Raw genomic sequence first — 15,173 nt, 5'->3', positions numbered from 1 at the left:
GACAGTGCATTACAGACTTCTGCATTAACTGTAATACATTGATAATCGTTTTGCTTGAATTACATTCAGCGACTCCAGAAATTTTAAAGTCTTGTTAATTCTCCATAACCTTCCCTTTACCTCCTGATGTGTGAAACAGACACGGGAAACACAAACAGATGTGTCTTTTCCAGCAGTAAAAAAGCACAAATAGCTGACATGATAAAGTCCACCCTGGGGTCGGAGAGTCCAAACCAGCTCTCAAAGCTACCCCCCTCGATGGAAAAAAAACCCTTGCCCTGCGCTTTCCCCTCGGTGAAATAAAGCAGACACTTTGATCTACAGCCCAACATAGTTCCTCACTGTTTCTGATGATGCCCGTGATACTGTGGGCAGGGAATGACATCATCATTTGGTTTGTTAGCATGTGAGGCTCTTTGAAGTGTGAATGGTGTGTGTGTGTGTGTGTGTGTGGTGGGGCTCTGACTGGTAAGAGCAGAATAAGTTTGCCTGAGGGAGGCACCTCTAAAGGCCCCCACTATTCAACCCTGTACAAAGAGTGAGAGAGAAACACAGAGAAATGGAGAGAGAGTGTTAGATGTGCTAAAACTGAGCGGCAGGAGTGAGACAGATCCAGTCTTGGACTGAGCTTTTGTATACTCCCATAAATGAATCTCTTAGCTGCAGTTTAAGTGGGTCAAGAGGAGCGTTTTAACTTGAAAGAAAGCATCTTTTATTATTTCCTCTAAAAGAAAACCACGAAAAGGAGGAAAGGTTTTCATGATATCAACCAGTCTCTGATCTCATGTCTGAGCCATGCCAAGAATGTGTTTTTTCCTGAAAGGATAGCGTATGTCAAAATGTGTGCGGGTAAAATGAACACTGGATTTTTAGGAGGCACAGGCTTAAATTCTTCTGACAGTTATTGCTCTGTAACTCACCAGGCCTGGACTCAAAGCACCAAGCTACAGGCAGGACGCTTAACTCCCACAAGAACCTGGTATACGGCTGAAATGATCCCCTCTTTCTGAGCAGCTGAAAGTAAAGGAATGGGGAAAATGGGGGAAAATGTCAAAAGAATGGGCTGTGGACCCTCCTGAGCCAAAAAAGATTATCTGAATGAGTGATAATGGGATGAAAAGAAAGAGAAGGAAACAAATAGAGGGAACGCAAAAAAGGTTGATTTGCTACAGGCTGCAGAAAAAAAGTCCAGAGGAAAGACCACTCTTTTATAATGAAGAGACCCTGCAGAGTGTAGAAAGACCAACCAGGACAGTTTCACAAAAAAAATTAATTCTCAGATTAGTAAAACAATCTAAAATGGCACAAATATTTTAAGCACCATTCATGGATAAAATAAAATAAAACAAAAACTGTGTCAATTTAATAATTTACCACCTATTTTAAATGATATTTTTATGATTTAACATCAACAACAACGATTACATTTATAAATTAAATATAAAATTATTGATGGTATTTGTCATTATAATAAATACTAAAAAAACAGTGTGTTGTGCACATATGCTAGCAGATGCAATATGCCATCTGAAAACTCAGTCAAAAGTAATGCAAATGAAATGAAATGATTACTAAAGGATGAAGAAGAGGGATGGAAAACAAAGGAGAGACAGCACCTGTATGATAACTAGCCCCTGTAATTTTGACTAATTCAATCTAATCGTGATTTTCAAAGCAAAAGAATGGTGCTTTAAATTCACCGAACCTAAAACCCAGTAAAGGTCATTAATCTTAAACCGATCAATTAATGCCTGATGCTGTTGTATGATTGATGAGTAAGGCTTCAGCAGTTTTGTGATTCAGTTCGGTTTTGTTCTTTTGTTGTGCGTGCGTGTCAGAGGTGACGCATGCAAGTATGCACGCGCCGACTGTGGAGAGACCATTTCTGTGTTTCCTATAAAGCTTCATGAATGTCAAAGCCGAAAGATTTAGGCACAAGAAAGAAAAGTTCAGCGATGACATCCACACACACGCACAGAGGAGGGGACTCGCAGCCCGTGACAAATGCGATTGCGGTCTCCTCTCTCTGCTTTAATAAACGTGTTGCATATGTAGAGTTATGCGAAGCACATATGCGCCAGCTGCTCCACAGCAAAAGAGATCAAGATACACTCTCTGACTACTAAAGGCCTGTCAGAAGCACTAGGCCTTTGCGAGAGTTTCATTTGCTACTTCCTCTCTGGTTCAACTCCAATTCAGATGTAGGAAAAAGTCTCATAATAATGCAGATTCTGTTTAACTGCTACCAAAGCTTTGATACTTCAAAATGCACGAGACGTGTGTCTATACAAAACAGATGTGGAACTAATTGTTGCACTGCAAAGCTCAGGGTCTGTTTCTGATATAGAACGCGTTGGCTGGCTTTACTGGGGGTAATTATTGTTTGAAAAGAGGAGCTGAGAGGACTGTGGGGCTTGCGCAGTTTTTGCCATGGCCTGGTTGACAGCATGCTCATGTGAAGACTATAAAGTTGCCACTGTCTGCCCATTAGTCCAATTTTATGAGTAAAACTGGAAATAATTCTGCTTTGCAGGAGAGCGTATCTAACCTTGGCTTTCTGAAAACAAGCCAGACCGTTCACGCCTGAACAAGAGACTCTTCCAAATGTTTCATACAGAATTTGTATTGTTTCTCATAGGACTGCAACTAACGATTATTTTGATAATCGATTAATCTGTCGATTATTTTTACGATTAATCGGTTTATGTACTTATATTTTAGTTTTTTCCATTTTTCCCCCCCAAGTAAATCATTAATAAAGGGTCTTTATCATTCAGCATAGATTTTTAAGAGATTTTAACCATTTTGCATTGTCATATCCTCATCAAAAATATACCTGGAGTTGTTTTATTGTGTTAGTAATCCTTTGTCGAACTCTTCTGCAATCAGAACACTGACCCATACTCTAGCAAATTTAACAAGTAGATTTCAAATAATGTTTTCACCATGGCAGTCCTTAGAGCTCCTAAAGTAGTTTAACATCCCGAACAAAGCTTAAGGAATCTTTCAGAACATATTTTCACGAAGAATAAGGATAAAACAGAATAAGATTGCAATGCGTTGTATTTTATTATTTACTGGGAAACAGCTTTATAGCTTATGCTGTGAAATTGTAAACAATTCTTCGAATAAAGTGCCAATGGCATGAAACCTGAATGGAACTCACAATTTAGAGTAAAATCCATCAGAAGGTTGTCCAGAAAAAAAAAATCGGACACACAAAAAAACTGCTGTGTGAAAAAGATCAGTGAATACTTAGAAAAAAAGTGCATTTCAAATATCTTTAAACATTTACCTCTCTCATTCAGTCATAATTAGGCTGCACGACTGAATTATGAACTGGTAAACGACAAACTGATCACAGAACATGTTTGTAAAGCTTTAAATGTTAACTGTTAAAAAGCAATGTTATCAGCTTTTACGACTAAACATTTGCAAACAACATTGTACTGGAGAATCTGCACATATAAAAGTCTTAGGGGCCGTTCACATATCGCGCCTAAAAACGTGTGGAAAACGCTAGGCGCACCGCTTTCTCCTTCTTTCCAAAGCGCTCGCGCAGAAGCGCCCCTGAGGCGTCTGCCTTTGCTAAGCAACCATTACGTGCTCTCTCCTTGAAGACGCGAAAATTTCAGCAAAGGATAAATGGATTTGCAGCTCTAAAAATCGCTTGCAGTAGTTCTGCTACTAAATTTATTTCAAAATGGAAATCCATATACAGCTATGATCAGCTGTTCCTTCATCTTGGCTGAGCTTTAAACGTTGTTACAGGAAAGGATGAAGCTGATTATTTAGTTCTTGTCACATGACCCGCGGTGCGCTTGCCGCATTCTGAAAAGTTGAAATGTTTTTAACTCGATGCGGTGCGGACGCACCTGGATATGGAACGGGCGCGTCGCGACCGCGTCGCTTCCATTATGAGCGCGCATACTGCGCGCCTACATTGGAAATAACGAACATGAGCGCGCAAAAGACGCGATATGTGAACGGCCCCTTAAACAGTTCAGTAGTGCAGAGTTTACAGGTTAATCTTCTTTTTTGAAGGCTCAAAGTACTCCCACATCCCGCTGAATGCTGCAGAGACGCTGTTTCGGGAAGCACGTGACATAAAATGAGGCCAGCTATTGGCTATTCACTACTTCTCCTGTTGTACTGGCTGAGTAAAACCTCCGGTGGCTCATTACTGCCACACTTTGGTCACCGCAGATTTGAAATATGCCCGAAATGAGCCGCTTACGGCAAATAAGTTATTTAGCAACGAATCGATGACTAAATTAGTTGACAACTATTTTAATAATCGATTTTAATCGATTAAATCGATTCGTTGTTTCAGCTCTAGTTTCTCATCTAAGTATTTGAAGAATAATTATTTAACATAAAAAATCCATTTGTAGCACATACTTTAAAGGGAAAAATGAAAATTGTTACTAAATAGATATGAAAGATTAGAACTATTTCTCTTTCAATTCATCTGAACACAAGCAGAAATAATGAAAAGTGCAACCAGATGCCAGGTGTTTCATAAAAATGGAAAAAAGTAATAAATATTACATCAACATTATCACTGTTTTAGGCCCTTTTAATATTAATAATTGACAGATAGAAAACGGAATGCTATCCAAATAAACATCCAATTTAATAGAGGCAGCAAAAAGAAAGTGGTATTGCCAATTGTGTAAATTGTTGAAAGCATAGTCATTGGCTGGCACTTTGGGTGTGCACTTATAATGTGTGTGTTCTTTTTTATTCTGTCTGAGTGAGTATAATTTGATTGAACTGTGCCTAGGAGGGGGCTGGGGAAAGGGTTCTGCAGAGCGAGCCAATCATACTGCATTTGAACTATCAAAGTGGCATCAATCAGACCCGATCACAACACTGATCAGACCGAGTGGCTACTTAAACGGCCCTGACATGCGCGAACAGCCCTGGAAAAGCTTATTAGGTCACGCAAACACTCACATGCCCTAAGGGAATACACATTAGCCAACCCGAAAAAGAAAAATGACAATCAGGTCTAAATGAAAATCTAAATTAAAACCAAAGCGGTTTGCTGGCTCTGTTTATACTTTCACTATATTGAAAAAGGAAATCGTTGAGGCTAAAATGATGGCAAAATCTAGTGTTCACAGAATTAAAAAGTGTCTTACTTGTTTTGGATGCACTTACCATCAAAAAAATGAAATAAATGTAAGAAAATTTGATGTAATTTAACAAAATATTGAAAAATGATAGAATTAAATGAAAATGAATAAATGAAAAATAAATAAAAGTCAGTATCTAAATCTAAACTAAGTTCTCATTATTAAAGTTTTATGAAACTGTTGTCTATTTTGTGACCAAGAAGTAAAAACATCAGTGCTCAGCTCTTTAAAGTGCTTTGTCTGTCCAGCACATGCTGTCCAGGTGGCTAATGAGTGCAAGGTGCAAACTCACCAGAGATTAGGCAACATGTCATTAACAAGCTGTGAACAGAAAACTGACAGCCCCTTTACTTTGCGTCCTTCCCTCTTCTTATTCTTTACAGAACTCTATAAGGGCCTCATGGGAGGTCAACCATCATACAGATTTGTTTATCATCTTTCATTTCTTGTCAGTGAACGGGTGTGGAGGTCAGTGTTTTGTACAGACAGTTGTCACAGGTGCTAACCCCAGGTTCTGCCACAACAGAGCGAGACACAGGGACTGAGAGACAGTCAGACCACCACAAAAGACAGACACACCTAATTAATAGTGCATGGGCCTGCTTTGTCCCTTTAGAGTGCTGTCTCCTGTTGTCCGTTGGGGGTTTGAGGGGCAATGAGGTGTAGAGAGGGGTCGAGTGTTTTTTGGGGGAACTGTCCAGAAATGGCAGTCTACATGGGGGACACATGCCTCAGGCCCAGTCAAGCAGCATGATGAAAAAGCACATCTTTTAGTCTGTAAATGTTAGTGAAGACTCTTCAGTAACTAGGGTCATAAATGCACGAACACGCTCAGTGAGACTGGCATATGCTAGAAGTGAGTGGATAATGTGTTTTCCATTCAGGGGTCTGACTATGTGAATGCAGTCACCTGCATTCTCTTAACCAATTAAACAGGGATCAGTCTGAACTCCTGCTTTTTGCTTTACTGACCTCCTCACTACCAAAAGAAACAACAAGTACAAAATCCACTCACTTTCACACTCACTCTCACACAACAGTGGCTGGTGTTTTTTAAAATGAGAGGTGACACAAATTAATGTCAGTTAATCATTGGCAAAAAGTGTACTCGGATCTATTTGTATTATTTTGGCATTGGCACTATTACACTCCAAAAGCATCTATTATGCACCATTAATGTTTTTGTACTAATTAGTTTGTCCACGAGGTTGCAACAATGCCCTGGTTCATTGTTTTAGGTAAAAAAAGAAACATACGACAACGAACAATAGCAACAACAAACAAATTGAGACACAACAGCAGATGCCGGTGCTGACAAGTGTTTGTGTGAGGGGGCCGAGAGATACCAGCAACTCTAGTTTAAACAAGTACAAAGACATTTTCTTCAAATATAAATTCTGGAGAGAAATAGTGCAGATACTGGGCAAAGGTTAAATTTGTTGGTGCAATCGCTTGTGTTCAAGCATACTACCAAATGGAATATAGCCTACTTTGTGTTTATGAGGTAAGCCGTTAAACTACTAATAAACAATCAAGAAAATCCAACAAACATCCACTAGAATATATAAAAAAACAGAATACACAGCTAATATTGAATTGCCGTCAAGAGAGAAAGTTGTTTAAGAACCAGATGGTGTAATTAGTACTTCTACCAGCAGGAGCTAATGGGGAAAGCTGACCCTTGACCTCTTTGATTTGTATCATCGAGTACTTTGCATTTGACAGACTAACACTGTGTCTACACTGGATGTGAGGGGCGCAACTAAATACAGTAGAACTCATTATGAGTAATGCTGTGTACACTGCATGCGGCGCACCGCGACAAAACATGACACTACAAATCCCAGACAGAAAACTGCTGCTGCATTCTACTTATGACATATATACACAAATTTCAAATGATTTTTTTATTAACTTTTTGTCACATCCAGTGATAACAGACTTTAGCTGTTGCGGTGGGACAACTGTCGCATCTGGTATAGACATGATATTAAGAGCAGTATTTTTTTACATTTCAAACAAAAAGTATATTGCGGTTTCATTTAACGGTTAACTGAGGGTTAATGCTGAGAGACAAACCCTAACCCTATCCAAAGCTCTCATAGTCATACAGAGAAGGTCAAGACAAAAATACATTAATGAAAGCTATGTAACCTAAAAGCAATCAGATCATAATTCCCAGGAAAAACACACATGATATGCTACTCTCAGGTGAAGCACATTTGTCCTACTACAATGTAGGTACAGGTATTAATAGGGCTCCATTTCTGCAGACTCATTTATTTAGACACTAAACCAGATGTTAACCAAATGACCTTCAAGATATTTTACACTAAAATCTGCTTAAATGTTGAAATGCACCATGAGTGACAGGAATTGTTCAAAAGTTTGGAGGTTATATTATACAATACATTTTAAAATGAAAATAATTCCTGTGAGGGCAAAGCTGAATTTTCTTTAGTGTCTTTGGTGTCACATGATCCTTCAAAAATGATTCTAAAATGCTGAATACACTCTAATATTCTGAAAGTAATCCTACTGGCTCCAAACATTTGAACTGTATCATAGATTATCACTGCATCACTGTATTTTAACATATCTGTCCACAGAATTCTATGGGAAGTTCTACTTCCAGTGTATTCTCCAAGAAATCGCCACTGGTATTTCACTTTCACAGTATCACATCACAACACCCTAAAGGATATTTAATAAAGCAAACACTTTAAAAACACGCAACAGTAGAAACGTCCTGTGGGCAGGAAAGTGAGTAAAGATACACTGACGTCACGACCATACAAGCCACCTAAGATGAGCTGAATGACAAAATCTATACGTCTGCTTGCAGATCATCCCTCTTCGAAACATGCTCCTGGCGCAAAGCTGTTGAAAAGTAATCCACTCCCATAATGATCTGACTAACAAGGTGTGGAGTTACACTGAGATAATGGATGGCATAAACCCCCTGATGTGGCCATTTGCCCAGGGCACCCAACTCCAATCTAAGCTGTGTGAGAAACGTTGGTCAATAGCGCATGCAGAGGAAACTATTAAAAACACTGCCGTTCACACACTTACAGCCTGAGCTTCCCTCACATAAACACTCTGCCAGCGCATGAATGAACAGGGGATTGAAGAGAGCCAGAAAGTAGTGGGTGGAGATTGAGTGAAGAGTAAGTCTCTCCGCAGACACCAGAAGTGCTCCATTCAAAAGTGTTTTGAGCAACATATCAGTTGGCCTTTCAATTATAGTGGCCTCTCATGAGAAACAACATCTGTTACAGTAAAAACATGAGCCTTGGCATGTCTTCAAAGATTAAAAAATAAAACAAACTTTCTGTGCATCACTAAAAGCACCACATATCAGTCAAACAATCTTGTTTTAATCAGCATAACGCTCCTCTAAACTCCTACCTCTCCATGGCTATATTCGTTTTCCTGCTCGGCTAAGACGCTGGTGGTCCCATGACTAGAGCACGGAGCGGCGGCAGTCATCCTTCTCTCTCTCTCTCAGAATGACAAAGTAACTGAGAGAGAGAGCCAGTGGCGCCCACTCCCCTCCTCCCTGCTATTCACAGGCAAATGCAAGTCTAAATACCAGATGGGTCTGCCCCAGCAACTTCACTAGAGGAGGCGGAGGGGGCAGAGGGCAGAGAGGGAAGGGGGGGTGGGACAGGAGGGTGTCTGTCAACAACACTACAAAGCCCTTCGCCAAAAAGGGCAAAGGAAAGACGGCAGAGCGATGGCTGAAACTTGGCACACTGGTGCTAACTTAACCTTGTGAATGGAGTGAAAAAATCCAGAGCGGTGATGGGAAGGGTAAAATGAGGCCCAGCCGATGATTCATAAACACACAGATACACACACAAGTGACTGGTATAATCACGTGAAGTCCAGGTAGCACAGGTATATTTGTAGCAATAGCCAACAATACATTGTATAGGTCAACATTTTTCTTTTATGCCAAAAAAACATCAGGATATGAAGTAAAGATCATGTTCCATTCATGAAGATATTTTGTAAATTTCTTACCATAAATATTTCAAAACTGAATTTTTGATTAGTAATGTGATGTTTGTTGCTAAGAACATTAAAGTCGATTTTCTCAATTTTTTTTTTTTTTTTTTGCATCTTCAGATATTCAAATAGTTGTATCACAAGACAAATATTGTCATATCCTAATAAGCTTATTTATTCAGCTTTCAAATGATGTATAAATCTCAATTCACAAACTTGACTCTTATGACTGGTTTTGTGGTCCAGGGTCACAAATGTGTTTTTACTGGTTCTGTATGTATAACACTTGTATGGTTGAGCAAGCTGTAAACTGTATTCAGTTAGAGCTGGATTAGATGAAAACAGCAACAGAAGGTATGTGGGGAAAGAGTCATTCCTTAGAGACACGGGAGTATCAATAACCTGATCAATACTCAACCGCTCACAGTATGTTGCACACGTACACACATATTAATCCAATACAACAACTGCCGCGTGTGTCACTACTGGATTTGCTCAAATTATAAATTACATGCTTCTTAAATAAAAATCAAATAAAAATTTGAAACAAAAATGTATTATATTTCTTTCATGTGCAAAAAGAAGACAACTAAAAATTGATTACATTAGAAATGAATTAATCTGAATGAATATAAAATGGTATGTATACATCATATTAGCATTTTCTGAAATAGTTTGTTATAAATACAATTAAAAAGTGTTTCTGTATTAGACTAGACATATGAAAACTATTACAGTAATGACAATGTTGTTTTCATAGTTGTTATTAAATTAGTAAAATTATTTTTCTTAAATGAAATAAAGCTAAAATAAAATAGAAATATTAGGAAAAACTTTTAAAACTTTAATGGAATTAGAAATGTTGCCTTGTTGCAACTAAAACAACAAAAAAAAATATTGTTGTATATATTGTATATATATATATATATATATATATATATATATATATATATATATATATATATATATATATACATATATATACATATACATATATATATATATATATATGGGACACCGATAAGAATTTAATTAGAATCACCGGATATAATGTGAATTACAGAAATAGCAATACAATTTTGCAATTTGCAATATGTATGAGTATATGTGTGTGTGTGTACTAACACACACACACACACACACACACACACACACACACACACACACACACACACACACACACACACACACACACACACATATATAATTATTTTCTTTTGATTTTGGGTAAAATGTGACTTGGACATGTCTTTGTGAGATTCATCCATTTCCATTCACTGTGAGAGGGCATAAATATGCTCATCCTCTCTGAGCAGAAGCCTGTAGTGCGTTAATTCAATTGTACTGTCGTATTATCATTATAATGACAACATAGTGGTGCTATTTTCTTTGACATGCAATGTCTGACCGTTTGTGTTTAGGCTTAAAACCATGTAAAACACAAGAGGAAATGAGTTGCCTAGTAGCATTATAGAGATGAGTGACACCCTGAACCTGCATTTTCAAACACTAAAGTAAGAATTTGAATGAATTTAAAATATAACGCTGGGAGCAATTGAAAAAAATCTTCACAGACAATAGTCCCACACTGGCTTGTAAAGATGAGCATTACGGTCAATCCAGTCAGTTTGCCCTCATCCTCACATCAAACACCATCTCTGTGATTCCTCACTCTCTGCCCTCTTACACACGCAGACCATCTGGAGTAGAAAGGACTTGGTCTCACACACTGAGCTCTACTGTCTGCTGTGCCTCGGGCTCTATCACTGGGCTGATGCTCACAGCTTCGCTGTCACTTTCTGCACTGCTGGCTGCTGTGATTGCCTGCAGGGCTCTGATCTAGACAATAGATTGTCAATATTATGTTTGTCACCCAATGTGTGTCAGTAAGCTCATACAGTGCCCAGTAAGGTCAGAGTAAATTCATTCATTCACAGTCACTGACTCACTTTAGATATCTTTAGATATTTATTTTGAGGTGAAAACTTGAGAGTGAAATCTCTTTTGTGTGACCTAAGTAAATTTTCTTTTTAATTATTTTTAAAGAAATACTTTTGTTCAGTAAAGTATGAATTAATTGATCAAAACAGAGTAAATACATCATGGGAAAGATATCAGTTTAATTTGAACTTTCTATTTACCATAGAATCATGAAAAAATATATAATGGTTTTCACAAAAATATTTAGAAACACAACTGTTTTCATAAATAATAAAAATAATAATAAAGTTTCTTGAACATCAAATCAGCATATCAGAATGATTTCTGAAGGATGATGTGACACTGAAGACTGGAGTAATGATTTTGAAAATACAGCTTTACCACCACAGGAATAAAGTACACTGTAAAATATATTAAAATAGAAAAGAGTTCATTTTAAATGTAATAATATTTCACAATAGCAATGTTTTTCTGTATTTATGATTAAATAAATGAAACCTTAGTAAGCAAGAGAAACTTCTTTCAAAAACACTTCAGAAACGTTATATTCGAAAGCCTAATTAATAAACAGATCACAAAATATTTTGAGTTCCACCATTTATTCTCAGCCGCGCAATCTGGTTTCCGAGCTGGTCATGGATGCACTTCTGCCACGCTAAAGGTACTTAATGATATCATAACCTCTATCGATAGTAAAAATTATTGTGCAGCCGTCTTTATTGATCTTGCCAAGGCTTTTGACTCTGTCAATCATTGTGTTCTTATTGACAGACTAAACAACTTTGGTTTCTCAAGAGAATGCATTGCTTGGTTCTCAAATTATTTTTTAGACAGAGTTCAGTGTGTAAAATCAAAGGACATGTTGTCCAGTCCTGTGGCAGTCTCAATGGGGGTGCCTCAGGGTTCAATTCTGGGGCCAACCCTTTTTTCTATATATATCAATGAGGTTGCTAGTGCTGCTGGTGATTCGTTAATCCATTTATATGCAGACGATACCATTTTATATACATCGGGACCCTCTTTAGACACTGTGTTAATTAACCTTCAAACTAGTTTTAATGCCATACAACATGCCTTTCTTGACCTTAAACTGCTTTTAAATGCTAATAAGACTAAATGCATGCTTTTTAATCGTACACTGCCCACAGCTGCTCATCCGATTACCGTTACTACTCTTGACGGGACCGAATTAGAAAAAGTGGACTCCTATAAATATTTAGGTGTCTGGTTAGACTGTAAACTTAATTTTCATATTAATTATTTACAATCGAAAATTAAATCTAGAATCGGTTTCTTATATCGCAACAAAGCCTCTTTTACTTATGCCGCCAAATATGCCCTTGTAAAGCTTACCATCTTACCGATCTTTGATTTTGGTGATGTTGTATACAAAATTGCCTCTAAAACTCTACCAAGTAATCTGGATGTAATTTATCTGGATGTGCTATCCGTTTTGTCACCAAAGCACAATACACTACTCATCATTGCAATCTTTATTCTCTTATTGGCTGGCCCTCACTACATACTCGCCGCCGAATTCACTGGCTCCTGGTCATCTATAAGTCTTTATTAGGCTTATCCCCTCCATATCTCAACTCACTGGTCACGGTAGCAACTTCAATTCGTAGTACGCGTGCTAGTAGGTATATTTCTTTGGCCATCCCCAAAGTCAAGTCCTCTTTTGGCCGCCTTTCTTTCCAGTTCTCTGCTGCCAACGACTGGAATGAATTGCAAAAATCTTTAAAAATAGAAGTACCGATCTCCCTTGGTAACTTTAAGCATCAGATTTCAAAATGATTTACTGATCCCTGCTCTTGTTAGCAGCCCTGTTATGGTGCACTATAGAATTTTTATATTTCATTTTCCGTTTTAAGCTCTTAAGGTCTATTTGGTGTATATGTGTAGGCTACATCATTATATTGTTCCTTGCATTACGTTTGTATGTTGTATAGTGATCGGTTTGTTGATTGGATATTTATTTATTTCTATGTGTAACTCTGTGTTGTCACACTGTTTCTGCCTTATCTTGGCCAGGTCGCAGTTGTAAATGAGAACTTGTTCTCAACTGATTTTACCTGGTTAAATAAAGGTTAAATAAATAAAAAAATAAAAATGTACTGACCCGAAACTTTTGAACAGTTTTATATTTTACAGAAAAACTCTTAATTTCAGAAATTTCCATTTACTACAGAAAAGTTTTACATTTGCTACAGATATTCCCATAACCTTTTAAGATTTTCTTAAGACATTTGGAAATTCCCATGACTTTTCCATGACTAAAAAAAACAGTTTTGCAATTCTATGATATTTCAGGTCTTCTATGAGCACTGAAACCTTTCTCAGTCGTTCATTCATTGATGTTGTCCTGTAGTATGAATAGAGTCTGGTGTCCTGTGGTTTCGCTCAGCCTCAGCTGTCACAGCATACCCATTGTGTTTGATGACCACAATCCACACTGGCCAGCTCATCAGCCGTGTTCGGATCGCTCAAATCAGTTTCTAAATCTGGGACGAGTCCATCTGCCATCGAAGACAAATCAAGTCCAGCATGTGGTCACTCAAAGATAAAGACTCTGTACCATCAGTGATCACACAGAGTCACACATATAATGCTCACACAAGGCTAATACACACCTGTATACTGTTATACAATGAATACACAACCAGCGATGTTGTTCAATTCATGAGTCTAATCAAAAGCACAAAATGACATGACAGGAATGGGTGTGAATAATCATTCATGTGCGCCAGTCAGATGAGCCTAGTGTGTTTATGAGTGTCTAAAGAGGATAAAATGCATGCTCCGTCAGAGACTGATCTAGAAACAGGTAGTTGTATGTAAACTAAGCCAGCTTTTGATTCATGTCCAATCAAAAGCTTTGATTAATACACAAATACACTTACAACCTTTGTCAGTATGCCAATGGAAGGCAGGACAGGGCTTGGAAGAGGTCGTCATGCCTACAGGGCAAGGAGTCTATATGTGGATGATCTGATGGGTCAGCAACACTATGATTATGTTAATGATAAAATCTGATAGCGGTTAGCCAACCGGACTATCTGTCCCTGCAGGGGCTCAGGGGGAAATACTGAAGACAGACTAAAGTGTTCAACACTCACCCAGTGTCACTGCAGAGGAAAAACACAATGGTCTGATCACAGAGACAATCGTGTGTGTGTGTGTTTGTTTGTGTGTGTGAATGTGTTTGTTTGCCTGACATCACTGCCAGTCAGGGATTTCCGTAATAGCTGGTGCTTTAGAAACACTGTATTCTCTTCAGAGGAACTAGAGTCTGATGGAAAAATACATGAAAAAGTCCTCCATTGCCATCCCTTAACAATATCTAGAACATTCAACCCAATATTCTGATGTCAAATTACCTGTTAATTATAAAGGTTTTATCACTGGGGAAATATAGAGGACAGATAGTGTTCAATAAGACAAGGTTTCACAACCTAGGGGACATGACCTCCACCAGGGGTCGGCAAGCCTTCTTGATTATAGGGAAACCACATTTAGAATGACCACAAATTGATTAATCATCCTGAGCAATTAACACACCTTATAATTAGAAAACAGTACCAGTGCACTGAGTAATCTCTTATTATCCACCAAACCAATATTTCAATCAAATAAAGCCTCAAACAATCCAGTACATATATTTAAAGGGATAGGTCACTGAAAAATTGTTATTCTTTCATAATTTTCTCAATGTCTTGCCATTCCAAACTTGTATGACTTGCTTTGTCACAAAACAGAAGGTATTTCAAAACTAAATGGGGTCCAAACATTGCACCCCAGTGACTTTTATTGTATGAAGGGGAAAAAAACATGGAAGAAAGTCGGTCATACAGGATTGGAATGACATGATGGTGAGTAAACGATGAGAGAATTATCATTTTTGGGTGAACTATCCCCATACTAAACCATTTAGAACAACATTTCTAACAAATCACCTCTAAACAATCTCAAAATCTTCTCAACTTTTCACACACTACAATACAGTTACAGAGAATACAGCTTCAGGGTGTTCAAGCTCAAAACCAGTAGCACGAAAAGTGAGCACAAGTAGTAAAA

At 37.9% G+C, this 15,173-nt stretch overlaps 1 protein-coding gene across 4 annotated transcripts in view; it reads right to left on the bottom strand.

The window, feature by feature from the left end:
- Positions 1 to 15,173, bottom strand: part of LOC132121743 (puratrophin-1-like) — a 46,105-nt gene that overhangs the window by 12,312 nt on the left and 18,620 nt on the right. The gene's annotated exons all lie outside the window — the stretch shown is intronic.

This window comes from Carassius carassius, chromosome 3 (genome assembly GCF_963082965.1).
Source record: "Carassius carassius chromosome 3, fCarCar2.1, whole genome shotgun sequence".
In the NCBI taxonomy this organism is placed as follows: Eukaryota; Metazoa; Chordata; class Actinopteri; order Cypriniformes; family Cyprinidae; genus Carassius; species Carassius carassius.
This window is presented reverse-complemented; position numbering and strand designations above follow the sequence as displayed.